The sequence below is a fragment of the Dendrobates tinctorius genome, unplaced genomic scaffold (assembly GCF_039654945.1).
Source record: "Dendrobates tinctorius isolate UK_male_01 unplaced genomic scaffold, ASM3965494v1 ptg000124l, whole genome shotgun sequence".
Taxonomy (NCBI): domain Eukaryota; kingdom Metazoa; phylum Chordata; class Amphibia; order Anura; family Dendrobatidae; genus Dendrobates; species Dendrobates tinctorius.
In genome coordinates this window covers 2268441-2295239 of record NW_027361792.1, presented here as the reverse complement: position 1 = coordinate 2295239, position 26799 = coordinate 2268441, and the positions used below count along the sequence as shown (strand labels likewise).

Sequence of the window (26799 nt, the reverse complement as noted above, 5' to 3'; positions counted from 1 at the left end):
AACTTTTTTTCTTTATTCACTGAAAGTGCTCAGTTGAGGTTAAAACATAATTAGCGATGGTATGCGACATCGATGCGTTTCCAGTGACTGTGCGCCTCTCACTTAGCCAAATCAGTTCTCATACTTTGCACTGATGAGGGCCAATAGCCAGAAACACCGTGCCTGCAAATTGAGGTTCTGATTTGGCTTTAATCCTAAGTCACATTACAAGACTCGTTAAAGGGTTGATTGTGACTTGTAGGATTGCCACTACCAGCAGGTGGCGCTGTAGAGTTCAAGTCCTCTTTCTCTTTGAAGTGGCAATTTGCATATGTGCACCTTTAATAAATTAAGGGTGCGCAGTCAACTTAAAAGCGCCGATGTCGCATACCATGTAACTTACATCTCTGAATCTGTTTTATCCTCTACTGAGCACTTTCAGTGAATGAAGGAAGAAGTTTGCTCACAAGTTTGTTGAGCTGGATTTTCTCCTGTTTTGTGATTGCTTCACGCCTTGACGAAGCGATTCCCGGGCTCTGAACACCTAAGCACGTCTATTACGGCGAGCCGGACCCATTTTTGTAACAGCGGACACATTGCCCGTGTATCAGGTACACCTACATTCTTTGGTGCTAGTTTCCTTATGTTTTGACACTGACCTTGACCTTCTCTCGGTCTTGCTTCTTAAAATTAGTCAAAGTTGTAGTTTAGTTTCCTGGTGTTGACCCCTGGTCGTCTCCTGATTACGTCTTGGGCTCATCTTTTGGATTATCACATCCCGTCTCCTCTGCCACTGACTGCTCCTAGCTTGTTCCGGACTTTTCACGCATTGCTAGTAGAGTAGTCGCCGTAAGGCGGTGACTGCTCACGGACTGTGACCAACCTAGGAAATTGTTAAATAGTCTGAATTAAAGGACCGGGCATAAAACTTTTCAGAACACAAGTCATTCATAATGTAAAATGACCACAAATGCTGACCTTCATTATTATATGATTGCTACAGTCAACCTCAATCTGAGCGCGGGAAATGATATTTACCTTGCACCAACGAGGGAGGCCTGGAGCTTGGGGGCATACGGATCTAATGCAGAGATGGAATGTATCAGCCTGATTGATTTGTGAGGTTTACTTTTGTTCCTTTAGTGTTTATTCTAGTAAAGTAAACTCTGGCTTATGTCAATCGCATGAACGTTTGCATTATTCGGGGCTCTATGTGACTGTATAGACTTGGAATTTATATCATCATGTGCATTTACTATAGGTGTTCACTCACGGGAAAAGAAAGGTGCTATCATCACTTTACCCAAAAACTTGAGAGGGGAAAGCAGAGCACAATAGGTGCCAATGTGTTATTACATGGAACTATAAACCGCCATTGATTTACTTTTTATTTTTTTGTTAGAAGAATAACAGGTCCAAGAGGGTAGAAAGTCAACCCGTTTCGGCTAAAATGCTTGCGTCCATTTTCCGAGACCCGTAGCGTCTTCTTTTTGTGTGATCTGGGGCCGGGTAAGGGCTTATTTTTTCCGTGCCGGGCTGACGTTTTTAATGATACCACTTTTGTGCAGATACATTCTTTTGATCTCCCGTTATTGCATATTAATGCAATGTCGTGGCGACCAAAAAAAAACCGTAATTCTGGCGTTTTCAATTTTTTTCTCGCTACGCCGTTTAGCGATCGGGTTAATGCTTTTTTTGATAGATCGGGCGATTCTGAACTCGGCGATACCTAAAATGTGTGTGTGGGATTTTTTTTAATAGTTTTATTTTGATTGGGGTGAAAGGGGGGAGATTTGACCTTTTAGGTTTTATTAATTTTTTTTTAAACTTTTTTTTACTTTTGGCATGCTTCAATAGCCTCCATAGGAGGCTTGACGCGTGCACAACCCGATCGGCTCTGCTACATATGGGCGATGAGCAGATCGCCCATATGTAGCAGATTTGCTGCAGTACTTTGAGCACCGGCCACCGGGCGGCGCTCAAAGCGATCTGCCTGCAACAACCATAGAGGTCTCTATGAGACCTCTGGTTGTCCAGGCAAAGCGTCGCCGACCCCCGATCATGTGACGGGGTCGGCGATGAGCTCGCTTCCGGCCCGGCGGGGAAGCTCTAGTTAAATGCCCGCTGTCAGCGCTTGACAGCGGGATTTAACTAGTTATTAGGCACGTGCGGGTGGCGGCACATGTATTTTGCCATTTTATGTGATATACAGTACGAACACAAAGTAGCAAGTATTTGTGAAGTGTAAAGGAAATGATATAAGGCTTTTTAATATATTTTTTAAAAATATAGATCTGAAAATTTTGAGGTGCATTAGTATTCAGCCCCTTTTGTCTGATACCCCTTCATAAAACCCTGAGTGACCAATTGCCTCCAGAAGTCACAATTAGTATATTGAATCCACCTGTTTGTAATTTTTTATCAGTACATCTACAGCTGTTCTGGGAAGGCCTCAGAGGTTTGTCTGAGAACTTTAGGGAACAAACAGCATCATGAAAACCAAGGATCCCACCAGACAGGTCAGGGATAAAGTTGTGGAGAAGAGTAAAGCAGGGTTAGATTATAAAAAAAATAGCCCATGATGTGGACAACATATAACAGAACACTATTCAATCCCCAATCCCAAAATGAAAGGAATATTACACAACTGCAAACCTAACAAGACATGGCTGTCCACCTAAACTGACATCTCAAGCAAGGAGAGCGCTAATGAGAGAAACAGCCAAGAGGCCCATGGTCACTGAATGAGCTGCAGTGATCCACAGCTCAGGTGGTAGAATCTGTCGTCAGGACAACTATTAGAAGAAATCAATTTATGAAAGCAATTCATGAGAAGTACCGTTTACAGTTTGCAAAAAGCCAAACTAGAGGACACAGCAAGCATGTGGTAGAAGGTGCTCTGGTCAGATGACATCAAAGGAGAACTTTTCAGGTGAAATGCAAAATCTATCTGTGGTGGAAAACTAACAATGCACATCACCCTGAAAACACAATCCCCACCGTCACACATGGTGGAGGCAGCATCATGCTGTGGGGAAGCTTTTTTTCAACAGAGAAGCTGTTCAGAGTTAATGGGAAGAAAGGTAGAGCTATAGACAGGGTAATCCTGGATGAAAACCTGTTAGCAGCTGCACAAGTCTTGAGACTGGGGCATAGGTTCATCTTTCAGCAGGACAACAATGCTAAACATCCTACCAGAACTACAATGTAGGGTTTAGATCAGAGCATATTCCTGTGTGTGAACGGTCCAGTCACAGTCCAGACCCAAATCCTGGAGAACCTGTGTCAAGATTTGAAACGTTCTGTTCACAGACATCTCCATCCAATCTCACTGAGCGAGAGCGAGTGTGCAAAGAAGAAGGGGCAGAGATGTCACCTCTAGATATGCAAAGCTGGAAGCGAGAGATCCCAAAAGACTGCAGCAGTAATTTCAGCGAATGGTGATCCTACAAATTATTCACTCAGGGAAGCTGAATACGAATGCACATTGCAATTTTCAGATTCGTATTTGTAAAATATTTACAAAATGATGATTCTTTACACATAGTTGCATCAACATTTCGTTCCCCAAGACAAAGTCATCTTGGAAGGCAAACCTATAGTAGCTCGCAGAGTTTATATCTGGCTTGATATTATTACAACTCCTGTGGTCCCACAAGGAAAATAAGCCTTTGGATGCATTCAAAATTACTCTATATTTATCCACATGTAGTATTATAGGGATAGAAGATATTGTCCACATTGGACCCACTTTGGCAAGTCACGCCCCAACCAGTAGCTGGGGTATCCAGCGCCCCCATGAGAGGGCTTAGCAGGGAGATCATTCCAAGCCTGTGGTTTCTTGCTCTCCGAGCGCTGTGGTTTTCCTAGATGGGCCGGTTGTACACCTAACACCATAACCCTGGCGTGAAGGTCTGGTTTGCCTGCTGTGGGATGCTGTAACCCTCTCCATGCACTAGAGCCCTACCATTCCTGGCACAGCTGCTTATTATAGGCCATCGTTGCTATTTGTGGAGAGCTGACGAAATCTATTTGAAGTTAACTACACGTTTAAATTAAAAGCAGGAGTATTACAACCGCGGCACTAACATGCAGCACAACACCCTCCAGCAATACCACAAGGGGCGTTTCATGACATGGTGGTGGGGCTTCAGCTTTACATCGCGGTCAGTCGTGTTGAAAGCTGAGGAAGCCAATGTGTATGTTCTGTACGATTATTTTAATTACTGTTCTGCGCAGCTCAGGATCCAACTAGTAATTCAAGTTGGTTCCGTCTGTTAACTGTTTTACCGCCCGAAAATATGGAAAATGTTACTCGGCTCTTCCCTAGACACAGTACCTCTTCCTGGTTGTGTCTTGTCTTCTCTTGCTTGTATCATTCCTGCCATTTCTCTGGAGTCGCCCTTGACTTCAATTTGGATTCCGCACCTCTACAGCCCACCTGCGTACAAATACTGACCATTTACAGGACAGCGGAGGGAGAATCGGCTGGGGACAGTCCATAGCCCCTTGTAGGGGGTACTAGTCTGAGGAACTGATAGATTTTAGAAGCTGCTCATACAACTTAGCTGTTGGCCAAACTGTGGTAGTCTTGATATTCAAAATGCATCATCTTCAACACCAGAGCCACCAAACTCCACGGAACAGACCACGCTCCAAAAAACATTCTGGCTGGCAGCTTGCTGCACATCTCAGTATAATCCCAAGTGAAGGAAACTTCAGGGATATTAATCTGTGCAAAAGTGATTGTGAATAATCGTCACCGGCTTTGGTGCAAATGAAAGGGACAACAGAAACACAGGAGTGAACAGCAAGACAACCCCAAAAAGGGAAGGGGGTCACAAATAACTTGCTACACTCCATCACAGATCCGGGCCTTGCTACCCTCACCTTGCTCCGTTAAACTCTGTGGGGCTCCACGTCTAGCTTTTGCAGATGGCTCAGCATGCTCCCATGTGACCGTTTGCCTGGGCTTATATAAGGCTCACCAAGATACACACTTGTGCCTTGGTATTAAGACTTCAGTGCTCCTATCACTCTGAGTTGCTCTAAGCACCTTTACCTGCTGTGCTGCCTGTCTGTAGTAACCTGAATGTCTTCTGCCTGCCTGCGGTTTCCAGCATCACAGCTGACTGTGGTAACCTGAACGTCTCCTTCCTGCCTGCAGTTTACAGCTGCCTGTCCGTGGTCTCCTGCCTACCCGCAGTTTCCAGCATCTCTGCTGACTGTCCAGTCTCCTGCCTGCAGTTTCCAGTATTCCAGCTATCCGTGTCCTGTGTGCCTCAATCGTTTGCCGTACAGACACCCGTGGTCCGTGAGTCGGACAGGGCCATAGAAGGACATCAATCTAGCACCAGGACCAATATCAGTATCTGCTCCATTGAGCAAGGATAAAGAAGAAGAGCACTGTCAGATCCTGTAGAGGCACCTGTGTCCACAGCCAGCACCATGCAGCTCAATTTGCATTTACCATAGAAGATGAGACTAGTCATGCCTGGAATTGGCACCCCATTCTCTTCACAGATAAAAGCAAGTTCATACTGAGCACGAGACAGCCGAGTGTTAGGCAGTCCTTGGATGATGAAGGCGTTGATGCCAGTCACTGGCCCTCACATTCCCCAAACTGAATCCTATTGATAGATTCTGCGACATTATGTATCGATGCATCTGACATCACCAAGTATTGCCACAGAGTGTCCAAGAGCTTATTGACAACCTGTATGACGCTTTGCTGTACCGCTGGAGATGCAAACATCTGATCGATGGAAGAATAAGATGTAGGACTCCCACCAATCTGATGTTGATGACCTATCCTAAAGCCTCATTCTGTGTACAGACTGGAATGCACAGATCGGCTGCAGATCTTCTGACCTGAATGTGACAGCCTCATATAATTCTATGAGAGTGTCAGGTTTGGGTCAGGAGACCCATGGCCGGTATATCATGTTAATACAGATGTCCGACTGAGGCTTAAGGTCCAGTATCAGAGTCTTGTACAATCCCTTTAAATACAAAAGATGGCTAATGATCATAATTTCCTTTTCTCCGATTGTAATTATAATTTTCTTTTGTTTTCATTATTGCAATTGACCCCAGGACCGCTGGAGGCGGCAGGTGCTTCCTGTTGAGAGTGATTTTCTAGTGTATTTTTTGCATTGAAATCAGGCCCAAATCCGGCGCCATAATCTGGATTACATATTTATCTAATCCCTGGCCCCTACAGCTCCATCCATATCCAAATATTCTTGTGTTCCATGTGCGGGAATTTGGCAACAATTACTTTTGGAGAGCTTCATCCACCTTGATGGTTGCTACAGATGCAAATTGTCATTATCGGGATGAGATCAATGACCTGCATCATTTTTAGACAGGGACATCCATAATATATGCGATCTCTCTCCACTCCCACCCTCTTCCCGATATGAGCCAGATGAACAGAGCTGCAGTTAATTAAGTCAAATGGATGAACGTGATTTCATATGGCGATGCATCTGACAGCCAAATGTTCCTTCGTCAGTGTGACACGACCCTCACAACTCATATCAGCTTAGCTTGGACGCGCGGATCCTATATCTTTTCCATGAAAATCTTTTCCGTGAAAATGTACAAAAACGTTCCTAGAAGAACGATCTGAACGATCTGTAGATTAGGAGTGGGAAGCGTAAAAATTAAATATAGAACTAAAAGCAAAACCATCAGCCGTGCAGACCAAGATGTTCGCCTCATTGCTTGGCCACGCTCACGCTCCAAGTTCCATGGTCGGTGTACGGACCACGTTTCCAACCCAAACTCTAAGGCTTTTATGAGGCTGTAAAGCTCAGGTCAAGAGATCTGCGGCTGTTCCAAAAACGCGGAATGTGTACGCAGACCGTGAAACCAGCCATAAAGACAACCTGTCACTTGTCATAAGCATTTTTTTTACCTGATGTATTTACCGCTGTTTTACTGACTCTGGCGATGTTTTTCTTTTTTTCCTAAGATATGGCCTCCTCTTTCCTGTATGTAAATCTAGTCTTGTTACCCAAGTGTGCATGGTCCTCTATTCTTCTCTGTGGGCGTGATGCTGAGGACCACGCCTGATTTAGTATAAAAAAGACGATTTACATACAGAGAAGTAGGCGCCATATCTCATGAAAAACATAGCCGAATTCAGGAGAACAACAGTGTTTACACCAAGTAAAATTACATGCCTATGGCAAGTGACAGGTTCCCTGTAAAAGTCGTCGTTTTTAAAACCCAGGTCTGAGATAGAGAAGGGGGCTGGCCAAGCTTTCGAACTAAGTCCCCCTTTATCTCATCTTAGACACACAGCGAGGAGTAGATTGCTCTCCTCCGGTGTTGGAATGTCGCAGTCGACGTTGCGCTGGCACTACTTCCATTGGTCCATGACATCATTCATCCTACATAGCGATGTCACTAAACCTTGCCTGCTGGCTCGGACACCTGCATTTACTGGAAAAAAATGACAAGTATCTATAATATGTCTCTTAGGATGTTCTAGCTCATGAGTTTTAAGATTACTAATAATATTAAAGGCATAATCTCATCTCATAAACTGAGGGTATGCCCATCACATTTAGGTCAGTGGATCTGTGGGCGTCTGTCCTCTGGGTCATTCATCCATCCTAAAAATGAAGGTCACAGGGTTGGTTTAGTCTTGTCCATGACTAAGTACAGTACTATGTCCAAAACGTGTCGGTCTATGCCTTGATGCTACATTTTTAGGCTATGTGCACACTTATGCAGAATTTTCATGAGTAAAAACCGGACTCCTTCCCAGGAAAAACGCATTTTTTTTTCTGGAGCATCCACATTCTCATTGAATATAGTTCGAAATGCGTTTTTTTTCCCGCAAAATTAATAAACATGCTGCGTTTTTTTCTGCGATGCGTTTTTTTTGAGGAAAAAAACGCATCATGTGCACAAAAATTTCGGAATGCATTATAAGAAGGGGATGCTTAACCCCTTAGTGACAGAGCCAGTTTGCAGCTTAATGCCCGGGCCAATTTTTACAATTCTAACCACTGTCACTTTATGAGGTTATAACTCTGGAACGCTTTAACGAATCCCACTGATTCTGAGTATGTTACTTCGTGACATATTGTACTTCATGTTAGTGGTAAAATTTCTTCTATACGTCTTGTGTTTATTTATGAAAAAAACGGAAATATGGCGAAAATTTTTACAATTTTGCAATTTTAAAACTTTAAATTTTTATGCCCTTAAATCAGAGAGATGTGTCACACAAATTTCTTAATAAATAACATTTCCCACATGTCTACTTTACATCAGCACAATTTTGGAAACAAATTTTTTATTTTGTTAGGAAGTTATAAGGGTTAAAAGTTGACCAGCGATTTCTCATTTTACAACAAAATTTACTAAACCATTCTTTTTAGGGAACACAGCATATTTAAAGTCATTTTGAGGGGTGTACATGACAGAAAATACCCAAAAGTGACACCATTCTAAAAACTAGACCGCTCAAGGTGCTCAAAACCACATTCAAGAAGTTTATTAACCCTTTACATGCTTCACAGGAACTAAAGCAATATGGAAGGGAAAAAATTAACATTTAACTTTTTTTTGCAAAAAATTTACTTCAGAACCAATTTTTTTTATTTTCACAAGTGTTAAAAGAGAAAATGAACCACAAAATTTGTTGTGCAATTTCGCCTGAGAATGCCGATACCCCATATGTGGGGGTAAACCACTTTTTCAGTGCATGGCAGAGCTCGCAAGGGATGGAGCGCCGTTTTACTTTTTCAATGCAGAATTGGCTGGAATTGAGATCGGATGCCATGTTGCGTTCGGAGAGCCCTTAATGTGCTTAAACCGTGGAAACCCCCAACAAGTGACTCCATTTTGGAAACTAGACCCCTTAAGGAACTTATCTAGTTGTGTGGTGAGCACTTTAAAACTTCAATTGCTTCACAGAAGTTTATAACGTAGAGCCGTGAAAATAAAAAATATTTTTTTTTCCACAAAAATGATCTTTACGCCCCCAAATTTTTATTTTTACAACGGTAACAGGAGAAATCATACCCCCGCAGTTGTTGTGCGATTTGTCCTGAGTACGCCGATACCCCATATGTGGGGGCAAACCACTGTTTGGGCGCACGGCAGAGCTCAGAAGGGAAGGAGTACCGTTTGACTTTTTCCATGCAGAATTGGCTGGAATTGAGATTGGACGCCATGTCGCTTTTGGAGAGCCCCTGATGTGCCTAAACAGTGAAAAAAAACCCACAAGTGACACCATTTTGGAAACTAGACCCCTGAAGGAGCTTTTCTAGATATGTGGTGAGCACTTTGAACCCCCAACTGCTTCAGAGAAGTTTATAATGCAGAGCAGTGAAAATAAAAAATCACTTTTTTTTCCTCAAAAATAATTTTTTAGCCTGCTAGGTTTTATTTTATGAAGGGTAACAGGAGAAATTGGACCACAAAAGTTGTTGTGCAATTTGTCGTCCTGAGTACGATGATACCCCATATGTGGGGGGGGAAACCACTGTTTGGGCGCATGGGAGAGCTCGAGAGGGAAGGAGCGCCATTTTAGAATGCAGACTTTGATGGAATGGTCTGTGGGCATCATGTTGCGTTTGCAGAGCCCCTGATGTGCCTAAACAGTATAAACCCCCCACAGGTGACCCCATTTTGGAAACTTGACCCCCCAAGGAGCTTATCTAGATATGTGGTGAGCACTTTGAACCCCCAAGTGCTTCACAGAAGTTTATAAATGCAGTGCCGTGATTTTTTTTAGTCCCCAATTTTTTTTTATTTTCCCAAGGGTAACAGGAGAAATTAGACCCCCAAAGTTGGTAAATAGTGAAAACCTCTCAATTCTTGCTCCAACACTAATCCCAACACACTCCTAACCCTAATCCCAATGCTAACCCTTATCCCAACCCTAATCCCTAATCTATTCTAACCCTAATTATCCCTAACCCTAATTCCAACCCTAATTCTAACCCTAACCCTAGCCGTAGCCCTCACCCTAATGGAAAAAAAATAAATAATTTTCTTTATTTCATTATGTTTGCCTATTTAAGGGATTGATAAACGGGGGGGTGATTTACTATTTTTTTTATTTTGATCACTATGATAGTTCATCATAGTGATCAAAATGCCATTTTCTTCCGGATTCAAGGTGGCGGCGCCCACCGGAGGAGGCAGGAGGGGCGCAGGACCACTGGGAGGGGATCCATGACCACCGGTAAGTACCGGCGGGGGGGCGGATCGGGGACCTTATTGCCTTCTCCTCTGATGTGCAATCACATCAGAGGAAAGAGAAGTTAAATGTAAAATCACGGCTTTTTTTTGCGGTCGCCGTTATAGGGTTAATAACGGCGATCGCAAAAGTGGGGTTGGTAAAAACCGACCCGATTCATGCTCTCTGGGGTCTCGGCTACCCCTGGCAGCCAAGACCCCGGAGAAAATCCGACACTGGGGGTGCTATTTACTTACTCCACAGTGCCGTGAATTAACGGCGCTGTGGTTTAAGTACCCTTAATTACCGCCGTTAAAAGGTGTATCGGCGGCCGTTAAGGGGTTAATGTATGAATTTTTAAAGCGTTTTTGCAGGGAAAAAACGCTTTAAAAAAAGCGAAAAAACCACTTATGTGGGCACACAGCCTTAATGTACCTGGAATCTTTCAAAGCTGTTGTGATGCTAATCATTACTCACGCACAAGTCGCGAGGATGCCTAGTGAAATGGTCTGAGATCAAAAGACAAGAGGGAACATCATAGACAGAGGGGTGATACAAAGGAGTAGTCAGGTGACAGCGCGCGAGGCCAGAATTCCAAGAAGGTAGTGGATCACGACAAAAGGGCTAGGCAAATGGATGGTCAAGACAAATCCAAGGTCCAGCAGCAAAGATCAGAATGCAAGACTAGGAGATCAGAGCAAGCACACGCCTCTGGAACAAAGCTGCGATTGGCAGAAACATAAGGCAGCCAGCCAAATAGCAAGGTAAATAATTGGAAGATGAGACACATGGAGGAAGCCCTGGCACGCCCTGGTCCTGATTGGACGGCCTAACTGTCACTCAAGACACTGACAGTTCAGCACAGCCCAGATCCCAACTGGACGGCTGAGCTGTCAATCACCATAACAGCTCAGCACCCCCCTGCCCTAGACTGGACTGCAGAACAGTCATTCACTGAGTCCAGGCACATTGATAGGAGGAATTGTGACAGCTGTCACTAATACATTGGTGAGGTTTTATATACAATATGGCTGGATAGCTTTGCTTGCTGGGTTTAGTCTTGTATCCTCACCACAGTGTCACTGTGCAGGGAAACTTAGAAGGGTGCACAGTGCTGAACCGATATGTTGGGGTCTCAAAGTTAGACCCCCTGCAATATTCCATCACTTTATATGAAGGTAAAATTCTCTTAACTGAATGCAAATAATTTAAAGGAACATTAGCGTGAATATCACTTTCCTATGTGATTTTTCGCCTGTAACCATTATATCTGAGGTGACTGCGGGCTCTTGCAGGATGCTGAGTACTAAAACATTGGTCAGAGTGTGCTGGGCCCATGGACTATGTCATATTTCATCTGGGGAGGTGGAAGGTCTTGGCCTGGGTGAACAGATCAAATAGGCCCGCACAGATGACGGTGATGCTGCAAGGAGAATGGGTGGAAGAAACAGAGGCTGCATGGGAGCTGGTGGAACAGAGGCTATAGTGGCTGAATGGCAACTGGAGGACAACAGCTATTGCTACCAAACCTCTCGACTCCTCTTGCAGCTGTCTGGAGTTTGCACACTGCCTGTGACATGCATGTTGCTGCGCAGCCATAGCCTCGCTTGTGTCGCTCTGCCTGTGACATGCATGCTGCAGCGCAGCCATAGCCTCGCTTGTGTCGCACTGCCTGTGACATGCATGCTGCAGCGCAGCCATAGCCTCGCTTGTGTCGCACTGCCTGTGACATGCATGCTGCAGCGCAGCCATAGCCTCGCTTGTGTCGCACTGCCTGTGACATGCATGCTGCAGCGCAGGCACAGCTTTTCTTGTGTGACACGGCCTTCTGACATGCATGCTGCTGTGCAGCCACAACCTCTCTAGTAAATAACAAAAGACTGTCACTTCCAAACAGAAAGCTGGTGTGTGCAGGTGCAAATTAACAGTAGCCATTTCTACATATAGGGAAAAAAAACCATGGCATGTGACATGCAAGTTGCTGTGCAGCCACAGCCTCTCCAGTGTCACACGGCCTGCGACATGCATGCTGCAGCACAGCCACAGCCTCTCCAGTGTCACACGGCCTGCGACATGCATGCTGCTGCACAGCCACAGCCTCTCCAGTGTCACACGGCCTGCGACATGCATGCTGCTGCACAGCCACAGCCTCTCCAGTGTCACACGGCCTGCGACATGCATGCTGCTGCACAGCCACAGCCTTCCTTTTGTCACACGGCCTGCGACATGCACCCTGCTGCGCAGCCACAGCCTCTCCAGTGTCACACGGCCTGCGACATGCATGCTGCTGCACAGCCACAGCCTCTCCAGTGTCACACGGCCTGCGACATGCATGCTGCTGCACAGCCACAGCCTTCCTTTTGTCACACGGCCTGCGACATGCACCCTGCTGCGCAGCCACAGCCTCTCCAGTGTCACACGGCCCGCGACATGCATGCTGCTGCGCAGCCACAGCCTCTCCAGTGTCACACGGCCCGCGACATGCATGCTGCTGCGCAGCCACAGCCTCTCCAGTGTCACACGGCCTGCGACATGCATGCTGCTGCGCAGCCACAGCCTCTCCAGTGTCACACGGCCCGCGACATGCATGCTGCTGCGCAGCCACAGCCTCTCCAGTGTCACACGGCCCGCGACATGCATGCTGCTGCGCAGCAACAGCCTCTCCAGTGTCACACGGCCCGCGACATGCATGCTGCTGCGCAGCCACAGCCTCTCCAGTGTCACACGGCCCGCGACATGCATGCTGCTGCACAGCCACAGCCTCTCCAGTGTCACACGGCCTGCGACATGCATGCTGCAGCGCAGCCACAGCCTCTCCAGTGTCACACGGCCCGCGACATGCATGCTGCTGCGCAGCCACAGCCTCTCCAGTGTCACACGGCCCGCGACATGCATGCTGCTGCGCAGCAACAGCCTCTCCAGTGTCACACGGCCCGCGACATGCATGCTGCTGCGCAGCCACAGCCTCTCCAGTGTCACACGGCCCGCGACATGCATGCTGCTGCGCAGCCACAGCCTCTCCAGTGTCACACGGCCCGCGACATGCATGCTGCTGCGCAGCCACAGCCTCTCCAGTGTCACACGGCCCTCGACATGCATGCTGCTGCGCAGCCACAGCCTCTCCAGTGTCACACGGCCCGCGACATGCATGCTGCTGCGCAGCCACAGCCTCTCCAGTGTCACACGGCCCGCGACATGCATGCTGCTGCACAGCCACAGCCTCTCCAGTGTCACACGGCCCGCGACATGCATGCTGCTGCACAGCCACAGCCTCTCCAGTGTCACACGGCCCGCGACATGCATGCTGCTGTGCAGCCACAGCCTCTCCAGTGTCACACGGCCCGCGACATGCATGCTGCTGCACAGCCACAGCCTTTCCAGTGTCACACGGCCCGCGACATGCATGCTGCTGCACAGCCACAGCCTCTCCAGTGTCACACGGCCCGCGACATGCATGCTGCTGCGCAGCCACAGCCTCTCCAGTGTCACACGGCCCGCGACATGCATGCTGCAGCACAGCCACAGCCTCTCCAGTGTCACACGGCCCGCGACATGCATGCTGCTGCACAGCCACAGCCTCTCCAGTGTCACACGGCCCGCGACATGCATGCTGCTGCACAGCCACAGCCTCTCCAGTGTCACACGGCCTGCGACATGCATGCTGCTACGCAGCCACAGCCTTTTCAGTGTCACACGGCCTGCGACATGCATGCTGCAGCACAGCCACAGCCTCTCCAGTGTCACACGGCCTGCGACATGCATGCTGCAGCACAGCCACAGCCTCTCCAGTGTCACACGGCCTGCGACATGCATGCTGCTACGCAGCCACAGCCTCTCCAGTGTCACACGGCCTGCGACATGCATGCTGCAGCACAGCCACAGCCTCTCCAGTGTCACACGGCCTGCGACATGCATGCTGCAGCACAGCCACAGCCTCTCCAGTATCACACGGCCTGCGACATGCATGCTGCTGCACAGCCACAGCCTCTCCAGTGTCACACGGCCTGCGACATGCATGCTGCTGCACAGCCACAGCCTCTCCAGTGTCACACGGCCTGCGACATGCATGCTGCTGCACAGCCACAGCCTTCCTTTTGTCACACGGCCTGCGACATGCACCCTGCTGCGCAGCCACAGCCTCTCCAGTGTCACACGGCCTGCGACATGCATGCTGCTGCACAGCCACAGCCTTCCTTTTGTCACACGGCCTGCGACATGCACCCTGCTGCGCAGCCACAGCCTCTCCAGTGTCACACGGCCCGCGACATGCATGCTGCTGCACAGCCACAGCCTTCCTTTTGTCACACTGCCTTTGACATGCACCCTGGTGCGCAGCCACAGCCTTTTTTGGGCCACACTGTTTGTGACATGCTCGTTGCTGCGCAGCCACAGTTTCTCTTGTGTCACCTTGCCTTTTGACATGCTTGCTGCTGCACAGTCACATCCTCTCTTTCGCTATCTGCTGATAATTTGTAATGCTCTCTATGACTTTGGCTGCATAGGATTTGGTCAGGCCTACCTGTCTGATCACCATTCATGCTGGGGAAGTGCTACCGCCTGTGATTGCAGCTGCCTAGATGGTGGCCAGAAGTTCAGGTTTCCTCTTCTACAATGGGGAGAAATAGAAGAATCTTAATAATGAAGACTATGTTACGATAGTTGAGGTGATTATTTTATGCGAAATTATGCAAAATGGATATGCAGAAAAGACTAATCTGTGGCTTTTCCAATAGTAATTAGCTTTAGCAGTGAATAATCACCTTAATTGAATTGATTAGAGACTTTTCATGCTATTGATGTCTAGTTGGGTGAAAGTCATTTGTATGCATGTGTTTTATCATTGTCGCTCAGTAAAGATTTAATCACAGTATTATCTAAAATAAATGCAGATCCAACAAGTTCCTGGAAGTCTTTAATAAATATTACATGAGAGGTTCAGCGTGAATTCCCTGGAGAAATAATAATGGCGGGTGCCCACGATCCAGAACTAGCAGTATATGTTCGCTGTAGCCGAAGCGCTGCCTTCTACTGAAAGCAGGAGAATCCGCATGTGATCACTGAACCGTACAGATTTACCGCATCCAATACATTTCTATAGATGTCATTTCTGTTGCGGAGACTGGCATCTCCGCAAGAGAAAGAGACATGCTGCGGTCTGGAAAGATGCGACACATCAGTCTCCGTGGGTGATCTGCAGACAAACTCCTATCCATTATACTGTAACAGCTGGCCGCTGCATCAATACGCAACGTCAAACCCGCAGCAGTTCCTGATCGTGGGCACGTACCCCAAGACTTGCATGTCTACAATAGCACTAATGTCATTGGTTTCTAAAGTACACTCCCTGACAGACGTTCTGTCGCTTATCCATGTTATGTAAATAAAAGCTTATAACCCGACGTTAAATTCATCCATTGGTTGTATAAATTATTCTTTTGACAGCTGAAACCTTCCGAAATGTGGTTTAGGTTAAGAAAATAAATTGGCATCGATGCAGAAATATTGATCATTTAATGGACACAGAATGGTCAGATTTTGGCAAGACCAAAGTTTTGTCACCTGGTCATATAATGCACCCATTCCTAGTTTACATCCTCACCTGTGCTCAGTAAATGATGGGTTAATTAGTGGGTGTGTATAAAAAGAAACCCAGCACCCCAGACCTTCACTTGAGCTGCAACTTGAGCTCTGACAACATGCCAAAAATCCACCCTGCGACCAAAGCCTGGATAATCAAGAGCCTGAAGACCAGATCCACTGCAGAGGTGGCCAGCACCTTTAATGTGGCTCAGCGTCAAGTACAAAGAATTAAAAAAAGATTTGAAGAGACTGGAGATGTGTTTGACAAGCCCAAGTCCAGCAGACCCCGCAAGACAACTGCTCAGGAGGAACGTTTGTTGGTTAGAAAATCCAAAGCAAGCCCCTCTTCCACTGCAGCAGAGCTCCCACAGTCCTGGTCACCGCAAGTCCCTGTGTCAACTAGAACAGTTTGTAGGATTCTGTCTCGAAATGGCCTCCATAGTCGAATCAGTGCCCAGAAGCCAGCACTAAACAAAAGGCAAATAAAAAACCGTGTGGCATTTGCAAAGTCCCACAGCCTGCTAAACAGATGGACGCTGGAAAAATGGCAGAAGGTGGATTTCTCTGATGAATCTTCAGTAGAGTTACACCACAGCCGCTGCAAATATTGTAGGAGACCTACTGGAGCCTGTATGGATCCCAAATACACCCAGAAAACGGTTACATTTGGTGGTGGAAAGATCATGGTCTGGGGTTACATTCAGTATGGGGGTGTGCAAAACGTGCAAAGTGGAAGGCAATATCAGCAGCCTAAAATATCACGAAGTATTAGCTACCTCTTATATTCCAAATCATAAAAGGGGTCAAATTCTGCAGCAGGATGGTGCTCCATCTCATACATCCATCTCTACAACAAAGTTCCTCCAGGCAAAAAAGGTCAAGGTGCTCAAGGACTGGCCAGTCCAGTCACCAGACATGAACATCATTGAGCATGTTTGGGGTAGGATGAAAGAGGAAGCTTGGAAGACAAAACCAAAGAATCTAGATGAACTCTGGGAGGCAGGTAAGACTGCATTCTTTGCTATTCCTGATGACTTCATTAATAAATGGTATGAATCATTGTTGAACCGCATGGATGCCGTCCTTCAAGCTCATGGAAGTCACACAAAATATTAAATACTAGATGCGTATCGCATCGGGAGGGCCGTAACATCACGATGGGGGCAGCTTTGTGGCGCTGGGGTTGGCAGCCAACCCACTTCCATGTAGTCACAATCGGCAGGAAAGATGTTTTGCGGCCTGTGCTGGAGATGGTGTGCGGCGCCACCAGAGGGTGGCCGCACCCAATCTCCAGCACAGGCCTCAAGCTGCGGTCTTTCCTGCCGGCTGTGACTGCACGGAGGTGGGTGGGCAGGCAGCGGCGGGATCCGGAGCGTGTAGTCAGGCGGTGGGTCCTGGCGGGGGTCTGGCGGCGGCACCCTCTCATTGCACCCCCTTAATTACACCCCTCTCGTTATACCCCTTTCACAGCCTCGTGATCACAGCAGCGTCCTGGATCCGAGCGGCATCACTTGGGTGTACCAAAATGGCGGTCAGTGTACTTCCGATGCGGCGCGGTGGATTGTGGGATTCGAGGACATCCAGTCGGAAGAGGATGACAGACAATTCAAGGCAATCTATTATATAAAGCTCAAGTGTGTGTATGTATGTATGTCCGGGATTGGCATCCGCAGCCACAAAATTTGGCACAGTCACATGTCTGGACCCCGAGAGCGTCCTAGGCTATGTTGTGAGGCGAAATTTTAACCCCGGGCGTTCCAATTCACCAAACAATTTTGCCCCTAACTACATAATGGGGAAAAAGTATGCGTGTCAAGCCCCGCCCCTCATTATGTCACAATGGTTGCCATGGCGACGCTGATGTCATCATAGGTTGCAATGGTGACGGTTATGTCATAACGGCTGCCATGGTGATGATGATGTCATAATGGGTATATGGGCACAGGACTATGGGATGGAGGATATGTGTGATGGGTATATGGGCACAGGACTATGAGATGGAGGATATGTATGATGGGTATATGGGCAAGGGACTATGGGATGGAGGATATGTATGATGGGTATATGGGCACAGGACTATGGGATGGAGGATGTGTGATGGGTATATGGGCACGGGACAATGGGATGGAGGATATGTGTGATGGGTATATGGGCAAGGGACTATGAGATGGAGGATATGTATGATGGGTATATGGGCAAGGGACTATGGGATGGAGGATATGTATGATGGGTATATGGGCAAGGGACTATGAGATGAAGGATGTGTGATGGGTATATGGGCACGGGACTATGGGATGGCGGATATGTATGATGGGTATATGGGCACAGGACTATGGGATGGAGGATGTGTGATGGGTATATGGGCACGGGACAATGGGATGGAGGATATGTGTGATGGGTATATGGGCAAGGGACTATGGGATCGTGGATATGTATGATGGCTATATGGGCACTGGACTATGGGATGGAGGCTATGTATGATGGGTATATGGGCACGGGACTATGGGATGGCGGATATGTATGATGGGTATATGGGCACAGGACTATGGGATGGAGGATGTGTGATGGGTATATGGGCACGGGACAATGGGATGGAGGATATGTGTGATGGGTATATGGGCAAGGGATTATGAGATGGAGGATATGTATGATGGGTATATGGGCAAGGGACTATGGGATGGAGGATATGTATGATGGGTATATGGGCAAGGGACTATGAGATGAAGGATGTGTGATGGGTATATGGGCACTCGACTATGGGATGGCGGATATGTATGATGGGTATATGGGCACAGGCGTATGGTATGGAGGATGTGTGATGGGTATATGGGCACTGGACTATGGGATGGCGGATATGTATGATGGGTATATGGGCACGGGCCTATGGGATGGAGGCTATGTATGATGGGTATATGGGCACAGGACTATGGGATGGTGGATATGTATGATGGGTATATGGGCACAGGACTATGGGATGGAGGATATGTATGATGGGTATATGTGCACGGGACTATGGGATGGAGGATGTGTGATGGGTATATGGGCATGGGTCTATGGGATGGAGGATATGTATGATGGGTATATGGGCACGGGACTATGGGATCGTGGATATGTATGATGGGTATATGGGCACGGGACTATGGGATGGAGGCTATGTATGATGGGTATATGGGCACTCGACTATGGGATGGCGGATATGTATGATGGGTATATGGGCACAGGCCTATGGGATGGAGGATGTGTGATGGGTATATGGGCACTGGACTATGGGATGGCGAATATGTATGATGGGTATATGGGCACGGGCCTATGGGATGGAGGCTATGTATGATGGGTATATGGGCACAGGACTATGGGATGGTGGATATGTATGATGGGTATATGGGCACGGGACTATGGGATGGAGGCTATGCATGATGGGTATATGGGCACGGGACTATGGGATCGTGGATATGTATGATGGCTATATGGGCACTGGACTATGGGATGGAGGCTATGTATGATGGGTATATGGGCACGGGACTATGGGATGGTGGATATGTATGATGGGTATATGGGCACGGGACTATGGGATGGAGGCTATGTATGATGGGTATATGGGCACGGGACTATGGGATCGTGGATATGTATGATGGGTATATGGGCACGGGACTATGGGATGGAGGATATGTATGATGGGTATATGGGCATGGGACTATGGGATGGAGGATGTGTGATGGGTATATGGGCACGGGACTATGGGATGGAGGATAATTATAATTTGCTATAATTAACCACAGTTAGTTACTATGACCGGGCAGCGCCGGGCTCTTCAGCTAGTTTATATATATATATATATATATATATATATATATATATAGATGACGCTAATACCACCACAACTTCATTCACCAATGTTATGCAACATATATTTGTATTTTAAGTTAATTATTTGTTTGAATACCACATTACTTTCTGTGGGCGACAAAACTTTTGTCTTACCAAAATCTGACCATTCTGTGTCCATTAAATGATTAGTATTTCTGCATTGATGCCAATTTATTTTCTTAACCTAAACCACATGTCAGAGGGTTTCAGCTTTCAGAAGAATAATTTATACAACCAATGGCTGAATTTAACGTCCGGTTATAAGCTTTTATTTGCATAACATGGATAAGCGACAGAACTTCTGTCAGGATGGATTACTCATGGTAGATAGTTAGACCCTGGTGATATTATATTGGTGCACAGGTAGCATTTACATATATACTGCAACCTCTTCCCCTACAAATTGTGCACCAATGCTAACTAGGATCATCTGAAAAACCCGGGCTCTGACACAATCGGTACCAATGGTCCATCAGAAACTAATCCCATTCGGACAGGACTTTGGAGAAAGTAACTTGTCACAATTGACTTTACTGATGATCTGCCATGAAATGTGATTGTTTTGCATTGATGGAGGAAGAACCCACTGAATGATTTTCCGTTTGGCCCAAGGAAACCCAGTCCCATTCTGATACTAGTATAGGTAGTTATATGAGCCCAGATGAGCAGGGCTGGGGGGCTGCATTTTGGTTTTTTCCATGCTCGACATAAACCAATACTCTGTACATGAGCAGAATAAGAATTGATGGGAACTGAAGCCGCACATTTTATTAAGGCAATGACATCCATTATATCCCTTTAATGTTCACCAGCGCTCGCTACTCTTCCCATGTGTGTTTAACTCGAAGACCATTCTGCTGAGTAGTACACATCGGCATTAAGCCAGCCTGACATTACTCACCACAAACTTAGTATCCCTGGACCTAGGGGGTATCTAACCCCCTGAACACATCATTTTCATGAATAAGCCTCTGAGTCACCAATTTCCCGGGTGCACAAGGTCTAGGACTGCAGAAAGTGGGCGAGTGATCCATCTCCTTTTTCAACAGTTAATTTTTTTTTTAATTTACTATTTTATTCTTTTTTTTATTATTATTAATCTTAATAATTGTCTCCAACAATTATTTGCAATTAGTGTTCCATATTCCTATGGCGCCACCACAGGGGGAATGAAGCATTACACCAGTCCCATTGAAGCCAGCAAGCTGTTCTGGGAATATAGTACCAGTGTGGACCTCCAGAGACAAAGATTCTCGTTTTAACCACCCTCCAATCTTTGCTAATAGTTGAAGGTCCTAGACCACCTCAAATAATCAGAATTTATTAATAGGATATTTGGAAATGGGGAGGAAAAAAGTCATACGTACTGGTGATCGATGGTGGTCCCAGTGTTGGATAAGTGGGTGGTCCCAGTGGTGGATAGGTGGGAGGTCCCAGTGGTGGATAGGTGGGAGGTCCCAGTGGTGGATAGGTGGGTGGTCCCAGTGGTGGATAGGTGGGAGGTCCCAGTGGTGGATAGGTGGGTGGTCCCAGTGGTGGATAGGTGGGTGGTCCCAGTGGTGGATAGGTGGGTGGTCCCAGTGGTGGATAGGTGGGTGGTCCCAGTGGTGGATAGGTGGGAGGTCCCAGTGGTGGATAGGTGGGTGGTCCCAGTGGTGGATAGGTGGGTGGTCCCAGTGGTGGATAGGTGGGAGGTCCCAGTGGTGGATAGGTGCGTGGTCCCAGTGGTGGATAGGTGCGTGGTCCCAGTGGTGGATAGGTGCGTGGTCCCAGTGGTGGATAGGTGCGTGGTCCCAGTGGTGGATAGGTGCGTGGTCCCAGTGGTGGATAGGTGGGTGGTCCCAGTGGTGGATAGGTGATCATTTATATAGGGAAAAGTATCTAAACAGATTGGAACCAGGAAAAGTCATACCACATGATAAAAGTATTAACAACTGGAGAGTTTTACTGAAAAAAAATGCGTTTTAGACACTAAAGTTTCAAAACAATGCTCAGGCTAAGGGCTCGTGCAGATGACCGTATTTTCGGTCTGACTGCCATCTGACAAACCATTGGATCACACACGTAACAATTATTATTCTATGGGGCCGTGCACATGTCTGACTTTTTTCCTCAGATTGAGGCTGTCCAAAGAAAAAAAATCGCAGCATGCCTGATTTGTATCCATAAATCTGATCACACGCGGCCATGCGAGTAAATGGGTCCGGGAAAAAAAAAAAAAAACGGAACGCGCGCCGATGACATTGGAGTATAGACCAATTTTTATGGACTGACAGAATGGAGAAAATTGAGAATTTTTTTTATCCCATCCTCTCCACATCTGGGCACAATGATCAAACTCTGCGTGTGATTAGCATAATTAATCAGACCGAATTTCACGGATTGTGTGACCTTAGCCTAAAAATGTATTATTTTCACAAAATATTGAGGCAAAGGTTCGTCTTCAATACAGCGTTGTTACATCTGTATTTATTATGCTATTTTAACATATTTGGTGCGGTTTTCAAAGTTTTTGCCCCCTTTCATACTACGGATAAAACTTTGTCATTTTTCCCGCCATATGACGCAACTTCAGCTAATAAACTACAACTCTTGGAGCAAAATCTGCTGCAGCGTTTTGGGAACCATCTGCACTCTTTTTTCAGTATAAAGCTCACGTTTCTTCTCTTATTTGTCACAATCTGACGTCTAATGTCAGATGCCGCGTAGGTGACGCACGGAGTTGGTGACAGAAGCGTCAATGGGCGCTCGGCTACCCAGGCTTTCATGCAGTAACGATAGAATGTAACAAGTGGCAGGTTTCCATGGGAACGGACTCTGACGCAAAAGGAGTCAACTACTGAGCGCACTGCTAAGAATATCATCTTGTCTGGAAAATGAGGAATGATAACACGTCGCCTCTAATATTGGACTGTATATAGTCCGAAACATAGTGGGTTGGTTGTCAATCTGTATTTCAGGATTTCTACTTCCAGCATTGCCCGAGCAAAGCACAAGATGTAGTTTTTACATTGACGTCTAGTTTATCTCCCATGATGACCGCCTTCTGCTACGTTATTGATGTACAGTATGTTCTGGGCAGGGGGACCACATGCCAAGTACAACAGTGGAAGTGTATTCTATATTTTTGGCTGTATTTTTGGCATGCACCCCAACAGTCCCATTTTTTTCTAAATAATGTCCTTCGATTAGGACCACATATAAGCGAGGCTTGTGGAGATTTGCTTAAAATAGGGTGTTTCAAGCAGGTTTGGTGACTGAGGTTTAAAGGGTCGCAGTCATTTAATCAGGCTGCGTAAAAGTCAACAGAACAAGCGGACGTGAGAAACTTTGCAAGCTATAGTGTTGGACAAATCTGCTTCTTTCTCCATTTATGAGCCCCTTCTTCTCCCCCCTCCCCACATCCCTGCCTTCTGAAGTCATCATTCATTTAGAGAAACTGCTGAAATCCAACTTGGTCCAACTGCGAGCTCAGTAAGGGATAAGACTACAGCTGCCCAATAGAGAAGGTAGGGTGGAGGGATGAGGAACAGAGAGAGACACACACAGACCTCTAGTAAAGCTTTCTAATAAATGTTATTTTTTTTATCACTCCAAAGCTGGATTAACAGCAACACTGCTTAGCACTGCTGCATCTAGTGTTTATCTCACTCCAGATCTGAATACACATGCTACTTTCTAGTGATACATTTGCAAAAAAATCCAGAAAACATACGGAACTAGCACTCCAAATAAACCAATTTATCTCCTAACCCGATGATAATGTTGAACAGGAAAATGGGTCACTTCTAAAGTATTAAAAATACAATATTTATTAGAAAACATTTAAACACATTAAAAAAAAATATACATATTAAAAGAAGCAGTAAATGTCTTGAAATGAGAGCCGCCGCTAAGATATTACATAACATGAAACTTCATGATTACAAATAGGTATCTGCCAATATAACACAGAAAAAAGCAAAAAAAAATAAAAATAAAATGATATATATATATATATACACATTGCTTTAAGTGTTTTTTTTACTTACTGTCAAAGCTGAATTCAGATCTACCCACTGCTCAGTGCTGCTGTATATATTTATATATGTGAATGGGAGACGTCATAAACTACTCTCCACCCACTAGCTCAGAGACAACTGATCGTTAGCAATAAATCCTACAGAAGGAAAACTGGTGAAAAATACAGGAGACATGTTATATAATGGCCAGGAATTGCACGTAGACATGACAGCATATTCTAATAAGTCACCTGGTCCCAAAATTTGGAATTTATGTTTTAAATAAGGAAAAATAATTGTAAAACCACATGAAAAAAAGAGGACATAAAAGTTTTATGACTTAAAGGTAATACTAAATGACATTCCCATACAAAGACTATAGTGCTAGGTCAAAGACAGGAAAGAGTATTTCAATGATACAGTACATGTATTACACTCTACTTCGCGTCTTCGAAAGGGTTACTCCAGCAGGAGGTCAGGTTGAGTTTGGGGTCGGACGGGGGCGTCGTGGGGTGTGGTTCCTCTGTCTCCTCGTGGATTTTGTCCTCACATCGGTGCCCGCTAAGATGCAGCTTTAATCACTTTTCGGAAAAGCTACAATTTGTCGAGGGAAATGCAGGACAAAGAAAACCCCAAACTACCAATTCTGTCCCGTCTCCCCACAATCCTGTTTGTGTCTCCTCTCTGACTTGCTCTAATTAGAGGGGGCCCTCATTATAGGCCTCGAGTACCCCCCACGAAGAGACAATATTAACCCTTTACTCCTCAACGACCCAACTTGTTCCATCTTGTGTAGCGGATGTGGCTTTCATCCCGCCGTGGTCCAGACCTCTCCCTATAACAAGACATAGCGCATCCTCTTACAAGCTGCATTGTTTTTTTTTTGGCATTTAACTATTTCATTGCAGGGGATTTGTGCAGCGCTGTGAGATCATAGCTCAGAACATAACGAGCTAAATGCCCACTGCCATGAGGTGACTGAAAATAAACCGCTGTCTCCATGTAACCACCACCGAAGAGAAGCCTCTCGACAAAAAAAAGCTATATGCATCAGCTTATAGAACAGCCGACAACCAGCATGACAGCCATCATTAACGCTGCTGGAATGACAAACCTGACATGACATAGCCGAGAGTAAGGCTAAGTTCACACGTAGCGGAACTCTCGCGGAAATTACCGCGAGAGTTCCGGAATTCCATTCCGCGGGAAAATCGCATTTTAAATTACCGCGATTTTCCCGCGGAAAAACTAGCGTAATTAGCTTGCAAAATGCTAGCGTTTTCCAAGCGATCTGCAGCATCGCTTGGAGAACTGATTGCCAGGTAGGTCTGCCAGGTAGGTCACACTCGTCAAACAGTGTTTGACGAGTGTGACCAACTTTTTACTACTGAGGCCGCCTATGCAGCATCAGTAGTAAAAGATAAAATGTAAAAAAAATAATAAAAAATGGTTATTCTTACCTTCCGACGTCCCGCGCAGCCTTCCCGCCTCTCTCCACACTGCCGTTCCCAGTAATCCTTTGCGAAAATGCCCGCGATGACGTCCGTTCTCGCAGGATCGCGACGTCTCGCGGTAATTCGCGATGACGTTGCGCAAATGACCGCAAGAACGGACGTCATCGCGGGCATTTTCGCAAAGGCTTACTGGGAACGGGAGCGTGGAGAGAGGCGGGAAGGCTGCGCGGGACGTCGGAAGGTAAGAATAACAATAATTTTTATTTTAAATTCTATTTTTTACAGGGATATGGTACCCACAGCCCGGAGGACAGTCTCCTCTCCTCCGGACCGTGGGTACCATCCGCAATTGTTCTGCTTACTTTTCGCATGGTGTGCACAGCCACATGCGGGAAGTAAGCAGAACAATGAATTCCTATGGGTGCGGGATTGCCGTGATTCCGCAAAATTATTGAGCATGCTGCGTTTTTTACCGCGAAGCAATTCCGCCGCGGGAAAAACCGCAGCATTAGCACAGCATTGCGGAATCCCATAGGACTGCATGGGATGCTTTTTTTTTCGCGTTCTTGCGGCAAAATCGCGCGGTTAAAACAGCCGCGGTAACGCGAAAAAAACGCCACGTGTGAACTCAGCCTAAAAATGTCCAATGAACTTCATGGTCTAAGTTTTGATTTGGAGGCAAAAACAGCCGCTCTTCTAGTTCCCATCCCTGATACTGCATAATCCATGTGGCAAAGTTTGCAATCTCCATATGATATCTACAGGGTGGGCCATTTCTATGGATACACCCAAATAAAATGGGAATGGTTGGTGATATCACCTTCCTGTTTGTGGCACATTAGCGTATGGGAGGGGGGGAAACTTTTCACGATGGGTGGTGACCATGGCGGCCATTTTGAATCCAACTTTATTTTTTCCAATGGGAAGAGGGTCATGTGACACATCAAACTTATTGAGAATTTCACAAGAAAAACAATGGTGTGCTTGGTTTTTGAGTAACTCTATTCTTTCATGAGTTATTTACAGCCATTGATATGTCACAGAGGTTAACAAGTGAAAAGCGGATATAAATTGTGTTGATGTCTGGTGGAGGCAGTACCCGGGGTCACTGCAGCAGATTTCAATGCAAGACCCCCTACGCAAGAAAACTGTCACCATTCCCATTTTATTCAGGTGTATCCATATAAATGGCCCACCCCAAAAAGTCTGGCTCATCACTGAACATAATGTTCTGTGTAAACTGAGGGTCCTGTTCCAATTTTTGTTTTGCCCATTCTGGGTCACCAACCATTCCCATTTTATTTAGGTGTTTCCATATAAATGGCCCACCATGTATATTGGTGGGACTGTATACAAAGTGAATACGGATAGCTCCCTCTTGTGGAATAAGTGGCTAAAGAAATTTTGACATTTACGCACAACAGAACCCCCCCCCTGCTGTTAACAAACCAAGCACTTGACCCAAACTTGATCATGAAAGCTAAGAGTCAGGATACAAAGTTGTAGGTGCATTATTTTCTACAAATGTGCATGTTTCCTTAACCAACTGCAGTGAGAATCAAATCGATAGTAAAACCTTCACAGGGTATTGATGTTTGCAAATATATATGCAAAAAAAAAAGGGATTAAAAACTTGCCCAGCGGACGAAACTTTAATGAATGAGAACTGTAAATCCCAACCAACGCAGAGGTCTGAATTCTGGAGCCAGTC

General features: G+C 46.2%; 1 long non-coding RNA gene across 1 annotated transcript; it reads right to left on the bottom strand.

Annotated features, from left to right (window-relative positions):
• Position 1: 1 nt before the first annotated feature.
• Positions 2-23340, bottom strand: LOC141046921 (uncharacterized). Its single transcript, XR_012219696.1, has 3 exons — positions 21001-23340; positions 14706-14792; positions 2-862 (listed from the first exon to the last, which is right to left on the bottom strand). It is a non-coding gene; the product is annotated as an uncharacterized lncRNA (long non-coding RNA).
• Positions 23341-26799: the final 3459 nt, after the last annotated feature.